Here is a 19,924-nt window from a genome sequence, read left to right on the forward strand (position 1 = left end):
GCTGGGGCTGTTCAGTCTTTTCCCTCACTTCCATCTGACTTCCTTTCCAAATGGAGGAGGATGGATCCCCTTGCTGGGATGGACTTGGTTTCCCCTCCTTCCCCAGATCCCTCTGAGGGAGCTGTTTCAGCCATTTCTAAACCTTCTGGTTTGTCAGAGGATTTGGAGGAAGGCCCCTGGACAAGTTTAATGATCCCACAGCAGTCTGCATGTTCCACCATGAGGAGCTGCCTTCCATTATTACTAAGGCTTTGGCAGTGCTGGATATTTCATCTTCGGAGGCCCCTGCACAATCTTCATTGAATGCTAAGATAGCTAGTACTATGATGCCTCTGAAAGCCTTCCCAGTGGATGAGACTATTCAGGAATTGATCTCTGCACAGTGGGCCACTCCAGATGGGGCTTGTGTGTGTGGCGAGGGCTATATCCCGTATTTATCCATTTCCCAACAGGAGTTGGAGAATCTTCAGGCTCCTAAGGTGGATGCACTGGTGGCACCAGTGGTGGCACCATTGGCAGTGGTGACTAAGAAGATTGCCCTGCCAGTGGAGTGGGGCATCGCTTTGAAGGATGCCCAGAATTGGAAGTTGGAATCATCCTTGAAGCTCTCTTTTGAGATTTCCACTTTGTTTCTCCAGGACACCATGTCTTTTCCCCTTCCTGATCCGGCCACTCCGGTGGATTTTCCCGCTATGAAGTCAGGGCTGGCCTATTTGGCTGACTCCTTGTATGATTTGGTTAAGGCCTTGGCCAAGTAGATGGTCTTAGCATGGCATGCCGCTTGTTGTGGCTGTACCAAAGGACAGTAGACACGACATTTAAGCAGCACCTTACGAAGCTTCTCTTTCGTGGTAGGCTCCTCATTGGGGAGGATTTGGGGAAACTGGTCAAGGACTTGGGGGATTCTAAGTCACAGTGGTTGCCTGAGGACAGGACCCGGTGCTCCTATAGGTCCAGCCAAGCGCATTCATTCCTTAAGGATTCTAAGTGGTACAGTCCTGGGTGCTCGGGTTCCTTCCAGTGGCCCAGGTACCAGCCAAAGCAGTCCTTTCGTGCTGACAAGCAACTGGCTAACATTTTTTCTTGGAGTCCCCATGCAATGCCTGGAGCAAGGTGATGGCAGTCCTTGTCACCCTCCAGTCACTGCAGGACTTAGGGGCGGTGGTTCCAATTCTGGACACAAAGCGAGGGCAGGGGCGTTAATCCATCTATTTTGTGATTCCCAAGAAAGACGGTTCCTGGCATCCAGTGCTCAATCTCAAACTGGTCAACAGGTTTCTACAAGTCTGGCATTTCCACATGGAGACTTCTGACAGCAATGCAGCCAGTGGAATTTTTGACCTCACTGGATCTGAAGTAGGCATACTTTCATATTCCCATTTGGCCTCCTCAATGTCACTGCCTTCACTTTGCGCTTCTTACGCAGTATTTTCAGTTCCAAGAACTGCCCTTTGGCCTTTCCACAGCTCCTCACACCTTTTCCAAGGTCATGATGGTGGTGGTGGTGTTTCTCAGGAAAGAGGGGATCAGGGTTTATCCCTAGCTGGATGACTGGCTGGTCAAGTCTTCCTCTGTTCAGCAAAAGTCATTAGGCCACCTCACGAGTGATCTATTTCCTCCAGTCTCTGAGCTGGGTCATCAGTCTCTCAAAGAGCAATCTGGTTCCTACCCAGACCCTGGAGTATCTGGGAGTCTGCTTAGACATGACGCAGGGCAGTGTGTTTCTCATGGACATCTGTTGGGCCAAACTTCAGAAACAGTTTTGGCTGCAGGCCTGGGATTATATTCAGGTCCTGGGGTCCAAGGCAGAATACTCAAAGTGGTTCCTTGGGCCCGAGCGCACATTCGTTCTCTGCAGTAGACCTTTTGTGTCAGTGGTCTACTCTGTCTCAGGACTATCAGCACCATCTTCCTTGGACGTGACAGGCCAGATCCAGCATGGAGTGATGACTTCATCCATTGCACCTCCACAGGGATAATCCATTATCCACTCTTCCGTGAGTGGTAATGACAGGTGCGAGCCTGGCCTCTGTTGAAACTTGTGTAGAGACTTTTGCAGTGAGTGGCATTGGGGGATAAACAAAATACAGGCAAATCCCAGGGTATTACTAGAGCATTTCTCGACAGTCGATCTGGGGATGGGTAGACTGAACAGTAAAGTAGTAGCTATTTGTTTTCAATATTGGTGAATATATCTATTTGAGGAGTCCCACAAGATGAAAGATAGACTACAGGACATTGTTATGGAGGAACCACTTATGTGGTTGAAGGACTATTGAGTCAGTCAGCCACTTCATTATATATATATACTAGTAAAAAAGGCCCGTTTCTGTAAGAAATGAAACGGGCGCTAGCAAGGTTTTCCTTTGAGTGTGTATGTTTGACAGAGTGTGTTTGACAGTGACTGTGTGTGAGAGAGAGAGTGAATGTGTGAGTGTGTGACAGAGTGTATGTGTGTGTGAGACTGTGTGAGACAGACGGGCGTTAGCAAGATTATCCCTCCCTCGCTGTGTTCTTCTGTCCCCTCCGAGTCCCATGCCACCCTCTCTCCCCTCCGAGTTCCACGGCCACCTTTCCTCTCGTCCGATTTACAGGCCGTCCTCTCTCCCCTCCCCTCTCCCATTCCCCTGCAACTCACCACTTTATGCATAAGTTTCCAGGTGTTTTCCACGGCCCTGTGGTCGGCCGCCGCTTGCTTGTGGTGCCCCACCGCCTCCAGGTCGTATGGTGGCTTGTTGTCATTAGTGAAGTGTTGTTGTGTGTGTGATAGATATTGTGTTTTTGTTTTCAGAATGTTGTTTGAGGTGTGAGAAAGAGAGGGGTGGGCGGGGTTGGCTAGTTGGGAGGGTGTGATGGTGTGTGTGAGTGAGAATGTTAGGGAGGGGGGGTGGGGGATGGTGAACTGTGAGGGAGTGGCGAGGGGGTTTTGAAGGGGGGGTCTGCGTTCTTGTGGTGATGGGTTGAAAGTGAGGGATCCTTCAGGTCATGTTTTTGGTGGCTATCAGTTGTTTTTGTGTGTGTGTGTGCTAGAGAGAGAGAGAGAGAGAGTGTGTGTGTGTGTGTGTGTGTGTGTGTGAATGTTTGGGGTGGGGGCGGATGGGGAACTGTGAGGGAGTGGCTGTGGGCTTGGAGGGGGGTCCAAATGAAACAGCTTTAGAGTTGTTACAGATGGACCAATAATAAAGAACGACAACCTGGATGCAGCAGCTCATACGTTTGCTTGTTTTATTTTGAGTGTACAGGAATGACAGCTGCGCGGGAGAATGGAAACAGAGATCAACCAAATTGGCTTCCTTGCTTACAGGGAACTAAATAGGCTCACCTCTTCTTTCTGGTGGGAGGAGCTGTGAACATCGGGAGGACTCGGAGGGGGTGCGGTGGGAGGTGCAGCAACGGTGGGGGCTTGGAGGGGGGTCAGTGTTGCTTTGGGGGTGGGGTCAGCCCCTCACAGCGCCTCTCACCTCCGTGTGAAGGCGCTGCAGCAGAGGCAACAGCTGATCGTTTCCCTTCGGGCCTCCCTCCTTCCCTCCCTGTTCCGCCCTCTTCTGAGTAAATTCTGCGAGGGCGGGACACAGGGAGGGAAGGAGGGAGGGCCAAAGGGAAATGATCAGCTGGTGCCTGCTGCAGCGCCTTCACTCGAGGTGAGAGGCGCTGTGAGGGGCTGGGCGGCGGGCCGGTGGCAGACGGAGGGGGGCGAGTGAAGGGGGGAGCGACGGCAAATGCGAGGGGGCGACTCCCCTCTCCCTGACGTCACTATTATCCACCTCCGGCATCTCGAGTGAGTAGCGATGCGCTCCACCTTGATCTTTTGTTTTTGTGAGGGCAGTTAGTGTGCGCGGGAGGGTCGATGCCGATCGCCGTCTCGGATTCCTGGGCAGAGGTAGGGGGAGGAATAGGGAAACACGCTCCTCGTGTTTCCCTACTCCTCCCCCTCCACATTGGACACTCGCGGCTTCTCCCCTCTCCCTGATGTCACTATCTACTCGATGAAGGACACCACCACCGGAAGCCACCAGGCAGCCTCAGAACGTTGGAGGTGAGCTTTATTATATAGGATAAGTGCATAAGTGTTGCCATGCTGGGACAGACCGAAGGTCCACCAAGCCCAGTTTTCTAATAGTGTCCAATCCAGGTCACAAGCACCTGGCAAGATCCCAAAACAGTACAATACATCCTATGCTGCCCATCCTAGAAACAAGCAGCAGATCTTCCACAAGTCTATCCTAATAATGGCCTATGGACTTTTCCTTTAGGAAGCTATCCAAATAAGCTAACTGCTGTTACCACATTCTCTGGCAAGAAATTCCAGAGTTTAATTACATGTTGAGAGAAGAAATATTTTGTCCGGTTTGTTTTAAATTTACTACTTTGTAGCTTCATTGTGTGCCCCTTAGTCCTAGCATTTTTGGAAAGAGTATACAAACAATTCACATCTACCCATTCCTCTCCACTCAATATTTTATAGATTTCTATCATATCTCCCCTCAGCCGTCCTTTCTCCAGGCTGAAGAGCCCTAGCTGCTTTAGCCTTTCCTCATAGCGAAGTGGTCCCAATCCCTTTAAAATTTTTGTCACCCTTCTCTATACCTTTTCTAATTCCAGCATATCATTTTTGAGAAGCGGTGACCAGAATTCCACACAGTATTCAAGCTGCGGTCACACCATACCCAATACAAAGGCATTATAATGTCATTTTTTATTTACATTTCTTTCCTAATAATACCTAACATTCCATTTGTTTTCTTTGCCACCGCCGCACACTGAGCAAAGGGTTTCAATGTGTCATCAACAATGACGCTTAGATCCATTTCATGGTCGGTGACTCCTAACGTGGACCTTGCATCACGTAACTATACTTTGGGTTCCTCTTTCCCACATGTTTCACTTTACACTTGCTCACATTAAATATCATTTGCCATTTGGATGCCCAGTCTCCCAGCCTTCTAAGGTCCTCTTGTAAATTTTCACAATCCTTTTGCGATTTAACAACTTTGAATAACTTTGTGTCATCAGAAAATTTAATTACCTCACCAGTTACTCACATCTCTAGATCACTTTATAAATATGTTAAAAAGCAGCGGTCTCAACACAGACCCCTGGGGAACCCCACTAACTACCCTTCTCCACTGAAAATACTGACAATTTAAACCAACTCTCTGTTTTCTATCTTTTAGCCAGTTTTTAATCCACAATAGAACACTACTTCCTATCCCACGACTCTCCAATTTCCTCTGGAGTCTTTCATGAGGTATATTGTCAAATGCCTTTTGAAAATCCAAATACACAATATCAACTGGCTCACCTTTATCTTCTGGTGAGGCAAGATTTCCCTTCACTAAATCCAACTTGGTTCTGTTTCATTAATCTATGCTTTTGAATATGCTCTGTAATTTTATTCTTTATAATATTCTCTACTATTTTGCATGGCACCGACGTCAGGCTCACTGGTCTATAATTTCCCGCATCACCTCTGTACCTTTTTAAAAAATTGGCATTACATAGACCACCTTTCAATCTTCTGGTACCATTCTTCATTTTAAAGATAAATTACATATTACTAACAATAGTTCTGCAAGTTCATTTTTCAATTCTATCAGTACTCTGGGATGAATACCATCTGGTCCAGGCGATTTGCTACTTTTCAATTTGTCAAATTGCCCCATTACATCTTCCAGTTTTATAGAGATTTCATTCAGTTCTCTGACTCATCAGCTTTGGCACCAGTATCTCTCCCAAATCTTCTTTGGTAAAGACTGATGCAAGGAATTCATTTAGTCTCTCTGCTATAGCTTTGTCTTCCCTGAGTGCCCCTTTTACCCCTCGGTCATCTAGTGGTCTAACTGATTCTTTTGCCAGCTTATTGGTTTTAATATACCTTAAAAGCTTTTACTATGAGTTTTTGTCTCCAACACAATCTTGTTTTCAAAGTCACTCTTTGCCTTCCTTATCAGTGCTTTGCATTTGACTTGCCATTCCTTATGATGTTTCTTATTTTCAGTTGGATCCTTCTTCCATTTTCTGAATGATTTTCTTTTAGCTCTAATAGCTTCCTTCACCTCATGTTTTAACCATGCCAGCTGTTGTTTGGTCTTCATTCCTCCTTTTTTAATACATGGAATATAACTGGCCTGGGTTTCCATGGAGAAGTTACTTTTTATTTTTGTTACATTTGTACCCCCGCTTTCCCACTCATGGCAGGCTCAATGCGGCTTACATGGGGCAATGGAGGGTTAAGTGACTTGCCCAGAGTCACAAGGAGCTGCCTGTGCCTGAAGTGGGAATCGAACTCAGTTCCCCAGGACCAAAGTCCACCACCCTAACCACTAGGCCACTATTGGATATGATTTGCTATGACAAAATCCCATATATTTTCTGCTTTTCTTCACAGATGAAGTGATCCTGTTTCAACCTCTTGTGGATATAAACCATGGTTCCTTCATTTGTGAAACATGAGTGGCCTTGAATGAGATGGACAAAGACTCAAAGAATATAAAATACACTCAGAGCTCTAAATGATTGATGCAGAGTTGCTGTTTGGACTTGAATAATCTTGTGAATGAGATGGGAGTCTAAACAGACTTCTGTGCCTGGGTTTGAAGCATCCATTGTCTGGACAGAATGATATGCCAGCAAAGGGAAGAAAAGACTTTGTGTGAGGTTGTTGCTAGACATCCACCACTGCAATATATTTTAAAACAGACATGAAGGACACAGTTTGGTGAATAGAGGTTGAGTTTGCTAGTCCATTGGAACTTTAGATTCCATAGAAGCAGGGGTGTGCTGGTAAATTGTTAACAGGGGGCTCTCTCTCGCCAGCAAAGTAAAAGAGAATTCAGGAGGGGCCAAAGCTTACATTTTGGGATCCATTTGTTAAAGTAGCCATGGAGAACTGGCTCCCAAAAGTCTTAAAAATTTAACAAACGGCTCTCGAGAGCCTGTGAGAGCCTGCTCCAGCACACCACTACATAGAAGCCATCTCATTTTCAGATAAGCAAAAGAAACTACATGCACTGCAATGAACATATAACCCAACATCTTTAAGTAGGATCTGGCTTTGACTTTCATCAAGGTCCATCCTTGGCAGACATGCAGCACCAAGAAATGCAATCTGTCCAGTGGTAGGAATGCCATTGCTTGCATTCTATCTACAGTGGACTCTATTGATAAAGTCTTTTTGTAGGGTATAAATTTGAATTCTGGGAGTTGATTGGAAAACTCAGACTCTGGGCCAAGATAACTGTCTCATACCTAAGTAATGCAAGATTCGCTGAGGAGGCTGCAAAATGCCACTTGCAGAGGTAGGAAAAACTAGATAACTTTGTTTGTAAAGATTTGTAATCACAATTACAAAATACTTGGTAAAACCTCTGGGTCCAATGTGAGTCAAAAAGGTAGGGCCTTGTACTTATAGTGGTTGTTGCAGTGTTGAAACTGGAGATATAGTAAGCATAAGCATTTTTGAGAGCTGAAGTGGTAGAAAGGTTGAATGGCGGGAAAAGTGTTCATTTTAATTTTTTCTTTGCAGAAAAAGACAGAATGAAATCCCAGAGGTCGGGGATGGGCACAGGTCTCCTGTTTTCTTGAGAATCAGGAACCTGGATTGGAAGCCATCTTAGCTCATTCATGGAGAGGCACTGGTTCTATAGCATTGGGCTGTAGAAGATAACTGATCTCTTTTCCAACAGATTAGAGTAGGCCTTGGATAGCTGAGATCATCACAAGTGTTGACTGGAAGGTTGCCTAAGAAACCTCAGCTGGTAGCCTGTGTGTTTTATGTCAAGAGCCTAGGAATCCATGGCAATTTTCTGTCACTGGTGAAGGAAGAAGTGAACCTAACCTCCTAGTAGGGCAGGGAATAGGTTTAGAAGAAATACTGGCTGTGAAAGACACTGGAGTGAAAAGGATGGCTGCTGTTTCAGTTGAGCAGGCATGGTATGCTTTGGCTGGCTTCTGTCCTGTTGACAGGGCTTAAAAAAGACAGGATGCTGAATGTGCTGTAGCTCTCTCATGGTAGTAATAACTTTGGAAATACTGGGAAGTTCTAATACATCGAGAAGAAGACAAAGAAATTGGTTGAACCATTGATGAATGTTGTAAGGTGGAGCAGTTGTCTTTTATGAAATCCACAGTCTCTTACTTTTTCTCCCCATGAAGCAACAACCATTTTGATGTGAACAGCCTTGCATGGGCTGAAGCTATGACACAAGAGACGTAAACTAGATATCATTCGTATGTTCTGCACTCAACCTTTGCTAAGATGATCAGAATTTGTGATTGAATTTGGAGTGCTAGACCATAGGAAAATGTCTGTACTGTTTCAAAAATGATATGCATATACCCCTGTATTCTATATATGGTGCCTAGATTTGGTCATGCTTCTGAGATGCATGTGCAAAACTTAATTGGCTAACAAGCTGTTAACTATCAATAATTGGATGCTAACAACCAATTATTGATGTTAATTGGCACCAATCAGGATTTGTACGTTCATCTGGCTGTGTACTATTCTATATTAGCGGCTGCCAAAATCTCACAGCACGTAACTGAAAAGGGGGTGTAGCCATGGGAGGGGCATCAGCAGATTATGGGCATTCTAAAAGGTTATGCACAGTGTTATAGAATAATGGGTCTCTGTGCCCAACTTGGTCGCTGTAATTTATACCAGGTTTCAGCAGGCATAAGTCTGGTGCCCAGGGTTCGAGCAGCAACCAGCACTAAGCAGTATTATATAAATAGTTCAAACCTTCTATAGAATAGCACTTAGTACCAATCATTTCCAGTGCCCATTTTTCAATGTCATTTATAGAATTCTGCCCCTACTGTACCATGTAAAGCTGATGTGCAGCAGCATAGAAGTCTTTCTTACCTAAATGGTTTAAAAAGAATGAGCCTAACAGGCATGGGTCTTTACCAGGATGGGTATTAGAAAAACCCCTGTAGGTTTTCCAGTCTATATTCAGCTGTCAGTGTTCAGTATTTTTTTAAAGATACTTATGTGGATTCTGACTGAATACAGGCTGGGACCTACATAAAGGGATCAGTCATTTTCTCCCCCTCCCCAATCCCCACTCACAACTGTCCCCAACAGCAGACCTTCCACCATCACCACCTCCCTGCCTCCCAATACCTCCTTCACACATACACCTGTAGGACCCCCCAGGACCTATGTTATGCTCTCTGGTGATCCAGTGGGGTAAATTGGGCAGGAGAAAATCCCACTCACTCCTTCCCCTGCAGCTCCTTCTGTAAAATGGTCAATGTGAGCTATATAGAAACCTGACCTTTAGTGGTAGAACTGCAAGACTACTGCTAGAGCCTGCAGTGGCAATTTTACAAATGGAGCCACTAGGGACACGAGAGATTGGGTTCACTTCTACCTGGTCTACCCCACTGGACCACTAGAAAGCACAAGGTAGACCATAGGGGGAGCCTATAAACTGGGTAAGAGGTGGTACCTGGAAGAGAGAGTCTGTTCTCGGGGGGTGCCACAAGGAGCAGTCTGCTATTGCAGTGTTACCAAGAGGGGCATCAGCATTTATGGATGTCACGAGGGGGACCACTCATGTTTGAGGCGTGGGGTTGCATCACATTGGTAACGGTCAGGAGGGGCTCATATTTTGTGGGAGGGAGTTGATCTCAACCACACCTTTGGCCTCTACCCAGAAACCATGTGGGTGCTTTCCGATATTCAATGCCAGCATCCACATAGCCAACCAAGTAGCTAGGTTTGCTGTTTATACAGCCCTAGATGTCCAGTTAGCTATGCAGATACTGGCACTGAATATTGCCAGCATACGTATAGCTCTCAGCTCCCTTGACTCTGCCTCCAGAATGCCCCTCTCCTGTCCACTTTTAAAATGGCCGCTAAGTGTCAATGTTCAGCATCACTGCCCATGTAAATGCCACTTAAATCACTCTGAATATTAAGCCTTTTAGGGCCGATATTCAGACTGCGGGAGTTAGACTGGCTAACTCCCGCAGTCGGCGCGGAGCCAGAATATTAAATGCTGAGCTGTTTCTGGTGACCGGCATTGAATATCTGGTTTATATTTGGGCTGTTTAAAGATAAATGGCTAAGTTGATATTCAGACTTAGCCAGTTGTCTTTAAACTAGTCAAAGATATCCCACGTTTTCATGTGGCAAAATATGGCTGCTAAACTGGCTTTAAAAATAGGTGGAAAGCCAGTTATATTGGGCAATATAACAGGCTATCTGCTAGCAATTAACCAGGGATATTCAGTGGCAGTTAGCCAGTTATCCCCTGCTCAATATCGGTGGATAGCCAGTTAAGCGCTATTTAACCAGTCAGCAGCCATTCTGGCTTTACGTAAAGAGGTTTCAGTCAATACTAATGCCAAGCCAGAAGATTTATGATGCTACCCATTCTTGATAGGGCTCTTGAAGGCATTATATGAAGGCAGAAGCGTAGCGAGGGCAGCTGACACCCGGGGCGGTTCGCTGCTCTGCCCCCCCCCCCCCGGGTGCAGCACGGCGCACCCCCCTTGGAACGCGAACGCACCCCCCTTCCCGGAGTGCGCAACCTCCCCCCCAGAGCGTAGTCTTACCAAGGGGGGCAGGCGGGAGGACCGTTGGTTCCCTGCTGTCTCTGCCCCGGAACAAGAAGTAACCTGTTCCGGGGCAAAGAGAGCAGTGAACAAGCGGAGCCGACACCCCCCCCAGCGGCGTACACCCGGGGCAGACCGCCCCACCGCCCCACTCTTCCTATGCCACTGTGTAAAGGAATGGAGGAAACATGAGCAGAGGAGGACCTGCTGGAATTTTCCTTATTTTGTAGTGCTTTAGAACCTGAATCTGAACTTGCAGAGCCTTTTCTCTGTCTCATAGTCAAGGAGATAGTTGTTGTTCTCTGGGAATATGGGATTAGATAGATAGATAGATAGATAGATAGATAGATAGATAGATAGATAGATAGATAGATAGATCGATTGATCAAGGGGCTGCATATAGGAAGGATCATGCATGTTCAAGTTTAAAATAGTTTTGATCTCTGGGAAAGCTGTATTATCTCACAGCAATCCAATAACATTTTCCACTTCTGTGAAAAATGCATCTTATTTGTCAATGGAGAACTATAGGTTTAAAATCAGAATTGTGTAAATGTTCTAATAACCTGACGTTATGCTGATTCATATCAGGTACTTTTCCAAGATCAAGGTAATTCATTAGTATTCAAGAAAATATGCCTGTATTCTATCTTAAAGTACTGTTTGTATAGTTATATGTGAAAGATTATTTATAAAATAACTATAATTGCATTCTGCAGGTGTCATTTAAAAGTCAGACAATAATGGAGCAGTATTTGGTAACATGCTGACATTTCTTATTTGAAGATATGACACAAATCACAGAATATTCCTTTTGCATTGCAAATGTACAGATCATGCATAACATTGATACAAGCCTCCACATTCCTGCTCCATAGACATGTGATTGGGCTTTTAAAAAAAATGGATAGCTTTTAGGACATGAGCAATAAACATAGTTCTCCGAGGACAAGCAGGCTGCTTGTTCTCACTGATGGGTGACGTCCACGGCAGCCCCTCCAATCGGAATCTTCACTAGCAAAGTCCTTTGCTAGTCCTGGCGCGCCCGCGCGCACCGCGCATGCGCGGCCGTCTTCCCGCCCGAAACCGGCTCGAGCCGGCCAGTCTTCTTTCGTCCGCACTCGGTACGGCTGTGTTTTTGCCGTGTCGAGCCCCGGAGAGTCGACCTCGCGCGTCCGTTGTTCAAATCGACGTGTTTTTTCTTCGGAAAAGTTTAAATTCGTTCGGAAAGTGCTCCGCAAACCCCCTTGGGTTTCGTTTGCCCCTTCCCGTACTTCCAGTCTTTGCCCCGGTAAGTTTTCTTTCGTCGTCGGGGTAGGCCTCTTTTCGGCCTCGGTCGAGATTTTTTCTCCCTCAAAGTTTTGGTGCTCAAATTCGTCATTTCGGATTTTGATTTCGCCGGCGTGATTTTTCCGCCCATGACATCGAAGCCTTCCAGCGGCTTCAAGAAGTGCACCCAGTGCGCCCGGGTAATCTCGCTCACTGATAGACACTCTTCGTGTCTTCAGTGTCTGGGGGCCGAGCACCGTCCTCAGAATTGTAGCCTGTGTTCCCTGTTACAAAGGCGGACTCAGGTAGCGAGATTGGCCCAGTGGAACGTTTTGTTCTCGGGCTCTTCGTCGGCATCGGCACCGGGGTCATCGAGTGCATCGACGTCGTCAGCGTCCAGACCTTCATCCTCGGCCGCCAGTGCATCGAGTGCATCGAGGCATCGGCCCTCTGCATCGGCGCCGAGACATCGGATAGCTGCATCGGCGTCGGTGGTACCGGGACCTCGTCTGCTGATGTCGTCGGACGGTGGTGCATCGTCAGGAGTGCAGGTGAGGGCTGTCCTTTCCCCTGCTGGTGGCGGTGAGCCTTCGGGTGGGTCTCCCCCTACCCTGAGGGCTCCTGCGGTACAGCCCCCCCGGGATCGACCTGCTTCGACCTCGGCCCCGAGGAAGCGACGGATGGATTCTACGTCCTCCTCGTCGGTGCCGGGGAGCTCCGGTGACATGCTTCGGAAGAAGTCGAAGAAGCATCGACACCGGTCTCCTCCCCGCGTCGGCACCGAGAGCTCTGGGTCGCCGAGGGAGTCGGCACCCAGCAGGCATCGGCACCGAGAGGACCGCTCACCCTCTGTTCAGGAGGTGTCGATGCGCTCCACTCTGGACAGCCCGGAACAGCCTCCACGCCCGGAACAGGTTCTGACGTCGACGCCTGCATCGGCCTCCATGCCTTTCTCTGCAGCTGCTCTGAACGAGAGCCTCCGGGCCGTTCTCCCAGAGATTCTGGGAGAGCTGTTGCGCCCTACCCCTCCGGTACCGGCGGTGCTTGCGCCTCCGGTACCGTCGAGCATGGCGCCGGCTGGCCCATCGCCCGGGGTGAGGGTCCCCGACGTCGGTACCGCGTGCGGTGCCGACTGCGGCCACCTCCCAGGAGGGCTCCCCGACTACGTCGGCGGAGGGAGCTTCGCCGATGCGGGCGAGGGAGTCTACCTCTCGACGCCCCCATCGTGGACGTGGCTCCATGGAGTCGAGCGGGCGAGGTTGCAGACACAGGTCCGTGAACTTGTGTCTGACACCGAGGGTGAGGCCTCGTGGGAAGAGGAAGAAGACCCCAGATATTTCTCTGACGAGGAGTCTGAGGGTCTTCCTTCCGATCCCACTCCCTCTCCTGAGAGACAGCTTTCTCCTCCCGAGAGTCTGTCTTTTGCTTCCTTTGTCCGGGAGATGTCTACGGCCATCCCCTTCCCGGTGGTTGTGGAGGACGAGCCCAGGGCTGAAATATTTGAGCTCCTGGACTATCCTTCTCCAACCTAAGGAAGCGTCCACTGTACCTTGCACCATGTCCTGAAAAAGACATTGCTTGCGAACTGGACCAAGCCACTAAGTAATCCCCACATCCCCAAGAAGATCGAGTCCCAGTACCGGATCCATGGGGACCCAGAGCTGATGCGCACTCAGTTGCCTCACGACTCTGGAGTTGTGGATCTGGCCCTAAAGAAGGCTAAGAGTTCTAGGGAGCATGCTTGGGCGCCCCCGGGCAAAGGACTCTAGAACCTTAGACTGCTTTGGGAGGAAGGCCTACCATTCCTCTATGCTCGTGGCCAAAATCCAGTCTTACCAGCTCTACACGAGCATACACATGCGGAATAATGTGCGGCAGTTGGCGGGCTTGGTTGATGCTCTCCCCCCTGAGCAAGCCAAGCCTTTTCTGGAGGTGGTCAGGCAGCTGAAGGCGTGCAGAAAATTCCTGGCCAGAGGGGTGTATGACACCTTTAATGTTGCGTCCAGGGCCGCTGCTCAAGGTGTGGTGATGCGCAGGCTCTCATGGCTGCGTGCCTCCGACCTGGAGAATAGACTCTAGCAGCGGATTGCGGACTCGCCTTGCCGTGCGGACAATATTTTTGGAGAGAAGGTCGAGCAGGTGGTAGAGCATCTCCACCAGCGGGGATACCGCATTCGACAAGTTCTCCCCGCCGGCAGCCTTCAGCATCTACCTCTACAGGTAGAAGATTTTTTTGGGGGAAGGAGGACTGTTCCCTACTCTTCTGGCAAGCGTAGGTACAATCCTCCTTCTCGACAGCCTGCGGGCCCAGGCTAAGCCCCAGCGCGCTCGCTCTCGTCAGCAGCGTGCGCCTCAGCAAGGCCCCGCGGCTCCCAGCAAAAGCAAGGGCGAGGCTTTTGACTGGCTCCAGCAGAGCATAGCCGACATCCAAGTGTCAGGTGCCGGGCGACCTACCAGTCGGAGGGAGGTTTGAAAGCTTTTCACCAAAGGTGGCCTCTCATAACCTCCGATCAGTGGGTTCTCCAAATAGTCCGGCAAGGATACACCCTCAATTTGGCCCTCAAAACCTCCAAATTGTCCACCGGGAGCTCAGTCTTACAGCTTCCAGCACAAGCAGGTACTTGCAGAGGAACTCTCCGCCCTTCTCAGCGCCAATGCGGTCGAGCCCGTGCCATCCGGGCAAGAAGGGCTGGGATTCTATTCCAGGTACTTCCTTGTGGAAAGAAAACAGGGGGGATGCGTCCCATCCTAGACCTAAGGGCCCTGACACAAATATCTGGTCAAAGAAAAGTTTCAGGATGCTTTCCCTGGGCACCCTACTTCCATGATTCAGGGAAATGATTGGCTATGCTCTCGGACTTGAAGGATGCCTACACACACATTCCGATACTGCCAGCTCACAGACAGTATCTGCGATTCAAGCTGGGCACACGTCACTTCCAGTACTGTGTGCTACCCTTTGGGCTCGCCTCTGCGCCCAGGGTTGTTCACAAAGTGCCTGGCTGTAGTAGCAGCGGCACTCGCAGGCTGGGGGTGCACGTGTTCCCATATCTCGACGATTGGCTGGTGAAGAACACGTCCGAGGCAGGAGCTCTGCAGTCCATGCAGATGACTATTCGCGCTCCTGGAGCTACTGGGTTTGTGATACATTACCCAAAGTCCATCTTCTCCCAGCACAGAGACTCGAATTCATAGGAGCTCTGCTGGATTCTCGGACGGCTCGCGCCTATCTCCCAGAGACGAGAGCCAACAACTTGTTGTCCCTCGTCTCGCGGGTGCGAACGTCCCAGCAGATCACAGCTCGGCAGCTGTTGAGATTGCTGGGCCACATGGCCTCCACAGTTCATGTGACTCCCATGACACGCCTTCACATGAGATCTGCTCAATGGACCCTAGCTTCTCAGTGGTTTCAGGCTGCTGGGGATCTAGAAGACGTGATCCACCTGTCCACGAGTTTTCTCGAATCCCTGTATTGGTGGACGATTTGGTCCAATTTGACTCTGGGACGTCCTTTCCAAATTCCTCAGCCACAAAAGTGCTGACCACGGATGCGTCTCTCCTGGGATGGGGAGCTCATGTCGATGGGGCTTCACACCCAAGGAAGCTGGTCCCTCCAGGAACGCGGTCTACAGATCAATCTCCTGGAGTTGCGAGCGATCTGGAACGCTCTGAAGGCTTTCAGAGATCGGCTGTCCCACCAAATTATCCAATTCAGACAGACAACCATGGTTGCCATGTACTATGTCAACAAGCAGGGGGGCACTGGATCTCGCCCCCTGTGTCAGGAAGCCGTCAGCATGTGGCTCTGGGCTCGCCGTCACGACATGGGGCTCCAAGCCACTTATCTGGCAGGCGTAAACAACAGTCTGGCCGACAGACTGAGCAGGATTATGCAACCTCACGAGTGGTCGCTAAACTCCCGAGTGTGCGCCAGATCTTCCAAGCGTGGGGCACCCCCTTGGTGGATCTCTTCGCATCTCGAGCGAACCACAAAGTCCCTCAGTTCTGTTCCAGGCTTCAGGCCCACGGCAGACTGGCATCGGATGCCTTCCTCCTGGATTGGGGGGAGGGCCTGCTGTATGCTTATCCTCCCATTCCTCTGGTGGGAAGACTTTGTTGAAACTCAAGCAAGACCGAGGCACCATGATTCTGATTGCTTCCTTTTTGGTTGCGTCAGATCTGGTTCCCTCTTCTTCTGGAGTATCCTCCGAAGAACCGTGGAGATTGGAGTGTTTTCCGACCCTCATCACGCAGGACGCAGGGGCTCTTCTGCATCCAGCCTTCGGTCCCTGGCTCTCACGGCCTGGATGTGAGAGCGTAGACTTTGCCTCTTTGGGCCTGTCAGAGGGTGTCTCCCGTATCTTGCTTGCTTCCAGGAAAGATTCACTAAGAGGAGTTACTTCTTTCTATGGAGGAGGTTTGCCGTCTGGTGTGACAGCAAGGCCCTAGCTCCTCGCTCTTGTCCTACACCAGACCCTGCTTGAATCCTTCTGCACTTGTCTGAGTCTGGTCTCAAGACCACTCGGTAAGAGTTCACCTTAGTGCAATCAGTGCATACCATTACCATGTGGAAGGTAAGCCGATCTCAGGACAGCCTTTAGTTGTTCGCTTCATGAGAGGTTTGCTTTTGTCAAAGCCCCCTGTCAAGCCTCCTACAGTGTCATGGGATCTCAATGTCGTTCTCACCCAGCTGATGAAACCTCCTTTTGACCCACTGAATTCCTGCCATCTGAAGTACTTGACCTGGAAGGTCATTTTCTTGGTGGCAGTTACTTCAGCTCGTAGAGTCAGTGAGCTTCAGGCCCTGGTAGCCCAGGCCCCTTATACCAAATTTCATCATAACAGAGTAGTCCTCCGCACTCACCCTAAGTTCTTGCCAAAGGTCGTGTCGGAGTTCCATCTGAACCAGTCAATTGTCTTGCCAACATTCTTTCCCCGTCCTCATTCCTGCCCTGCTGAACGTCAGCTGCACACATTGGACTGCAAGAGAGCATTGGCCTTCTATCTGGAGCGGACACAGCCCCACAGACAGTCCGCCCAATTGTTTGTTTCTTTTGATCCCAATAGGAGGGGAGTGGCTGTAGGGAAACGCACCATATCCAATTGGCTAGCAGATTGCATTTCCTTCACTTACGCCCAGGCGGGGCTGGCTCTTGAGGGTCATGTCACGGCTCATAATGTTAGAGCCATGGCTGCGTCGGTAGCCCACTTGAAGTCAGCCTCCATTGAAGAAATTTGCAAAGCTGCGACGTGGTCATCTGTCCACACATTCACATCTCATTACTGCCTGCAGCAGGATACCCGACGCGACAGTCGGTTCGGGCAGTCAGTTCTTCAGAACCTGTTTGGGCTTTAGGATCCAACTCCACCCCCCGAGGGCCCTGTTTGTTCTGTTCCAGGCTGCACTCTCAGTTAGTTGGTAAATTTTTTAGGTCAATCTCAGTTATGTCCTCGCCGTTGCGAGGCCCAATTGACCATGGTTGTTGTTTTGAGTGAGCCTGGGGGCTAGGGATACCCCATCAGTGAGAACAAGCAGCCTGCTTGTCCTCGGAGAAAGCGAATGCTACATACCTGTAGAAGGTATTCTCCGAGGACAGCAGGCTGATTGTTCTCACAAACCCGCCCGCCTCCCCTTTGGAGTTGAGTCTTCCCTTGTTTCTCTTTTGCTACATACGAGACTGGCCGGCTCGAGCCGGTTTCGGGCGGGAAAACGGCCGCGCATGCGCGGTGCGCGCGGGTGCGCGAGGACTAGCAAAGGACTTTGCTAGTGAAGATTCCGATTGGAGGGGCTGCCATGGACGTCACCCATCAGTGAGAACAATCAGCCTGCTGTCCTCGGAGAATACCTTCTACAGGTATGTAGCATTCGCTTTACAAAATGCTTTTAATGCCTCAAACTATACCCCCAAAATACTTTCGCTTTAATTAGTAATGGGGTTATAAAATTGATCTATATTTTCTTACAGACCATCTGCAGACGTTGACACCCACCTTAAAACTTCTCCAAACGCATTGCTTTTTCCAGAATTGGTCACAAACTTTTTTTGTTTAGGGAGTGCAATGATTTAAAAAAAAGACTTGGTTCACGGACTCTAATTATAACTTTTAAGATTGCTATTGCTGTAAACCTCCAGACAATTCAGAGAGGACACCAAAATTGTGCAATGGGGAAGTGGTAACAACATGACATCATCTCTTTTCCCAAGGATCTAGAAGATGGTAATATCCAGCTTGAGTCAAACAAACATACAGTACAACATTAAAAATAAAAACTGAAATATGGCTGTACTGTGGAAAGCAGCAGGGGGCAAACAAGTAACTGGAAGATCTGTGGTGGAAACAAAGAGAATCTACAATGCTGTCATTTTTAAGACCCTCATAATTTTTCATACTGAAAAAAGAAACTCCATCTTAAAATGAAACACATTCTAAAACTGGAAATTTTCTATTTCAAAAATTGAGCTAGACAACGAACTTATTACCTAAAGACATTTCAATAAAGTGATGAGTCTAAACGTGTTACTGTTTATGGCTATTTATGATGCAGATCATCTTGAATGTAACTTTAGTATGTGAAACATACAAAACTAAGGCAATATGAAATATGCTGTATGACTTCTGATTGCAGAATGGCACCTATTTTTCACAAAATAAAAATGCATCTCATTTTATTTTACAATAATTTGAACATAGGATGCTTGGATCTTGGATTCATGGTTAGAGAAAATAGTATTGTAAAAGGGAAAGGGTGCAAAACAAAGTATATAAATGCTACACTGTAATCTATTAATTGTTTCTGATATTGTTTTTATTCCTTGTTTGACAAATAAAAGCTGTAAAGAGTAGTGACATGTGACATAGAGACAGTATTATCATGGTATCCACAAGCTTCAATCTAGGAGGGTAATGTACAATGGAACTTCCCTTAGGATAAAACTCAGTTTTAGCAAAACTTTGCTACAGATAAAAATGAGCCTCCATAGCAAATTTTCATGAGCAAGTTCGCTTTGGATCCAGATAGAAATAAAAACCTAATCCTATTAAGATGAAGACATATTTTTGTATAGATTGACTAGCAAACTTATCTTGCCCATTCAACTGAATTCACAATTAATGAACTGCTTTGCAACATATTGCATTATAGGAACTCATTAACTGAAATTTTTTATAAGCTTTCAAGCATAGCTGAATAAATGTTGAAGTTAACTACTTGAAAAAAAGGCAGTTTTGCAAAATGTTTTTTTTCAAATGGGTTCATCTTGAAAACATGAAAAAGCCTCAAATGCCAGCATTTTTCTGCATTTATTTTATTTATTTACAAAACACTTATATTCTGCCAATCCAACACAATGTATTCTCTTGAGGTAATTTTATAAAGCATTTCTGCAAGTAAACCACATTTTACATGCAAAAAAGTCTATTAAAATTGCCCTGCAGAATATGAATATAAGTATATAGATTGACAACATGGAATATATTTATAAACATGTTATGCACTCCCAAGAATATAGTTTGAACATAGCAGGGGAGAAGCTGCAACTTATGTACATATTTTATGAACTACACATGTACACGCACAATTACTCACCTGTAGCAGGTTTTCTCCGAGGACATACATTCTCACATGTGGGTGATGTCATCCATGTAGCTCCAGTGAAGATGCCCAGCATTCTGTTACTTCTGGAAACTTTTGGCTGGCCCCCAATGTGCTAACTCAAGTGCCTTACTGCCTGCCCAACTCGTGTGGAACCCACAGTTCAATAAAAAAGCCTAGAGAATACAACTCCTAGAGGAGGTGGGAGGGTATGTGAGAATGAATGTTTTGCTGCCCTTGAAGAACACCTGCTACAGGTGAGTAACTTTGCTTTCTCTGAGGACAAAAAGGATATTGACTTCTCATATGTGGGAATCCCTATCTACCAGGCTCACTGAAAAGAATAAACAATGGTCAATAGTGACTTGTAACCCCAAGACCAACAAGAATCAATAACTCTAACAACATAAACTGGTCGGTTGTGAGGGTGTAGCTTGGAGCAGAAAAGAATGGGACTAAGAGGGTGGAGTTGGATTCTAGATTCCAAACAAATTC

General features: G+C 47.8%; 1 protein-coding gene and 1 long non-coding RNA gene across 2 annotated transcripts in view; both read left to right on the forward strand.

Moving 5' to 3' along the window:
• Nucleotides 1-19,924, forward strand: part of MYT1L (myelin transcription factor 1 like) — a 901,397-nt gene that overhangs the window by 765,141 nt on the left and 116,332 nt on the right. The window lies entirely within an intron of this gene.
• On the forward strand, nucleotides 3,736-18,680 carry LOC115467177. The gene is made up of 2 exons (XR_003941655.1): nucleotides 3,736-4,036; nucleotides 17,802-18,680. It is a non-coding gene; the product is annotated as an uncharacterized LOC115467177 (long non-coding RNA).

Source organism: Microcaecilia unicolor, chromosome 3 (assembly GCF_901765095.1).
Source record: "Microcaecilia unicolor chromosome 3, aMicUni1.1, whole genome shotgun sequence".
NCBI classification, from domain to species: Eukaryota; Metazoa; Chordata; class Amphibia; order Gymnophiona; family Siphonopidae; genus Microcaecilia; species Microcaecilia unicolor.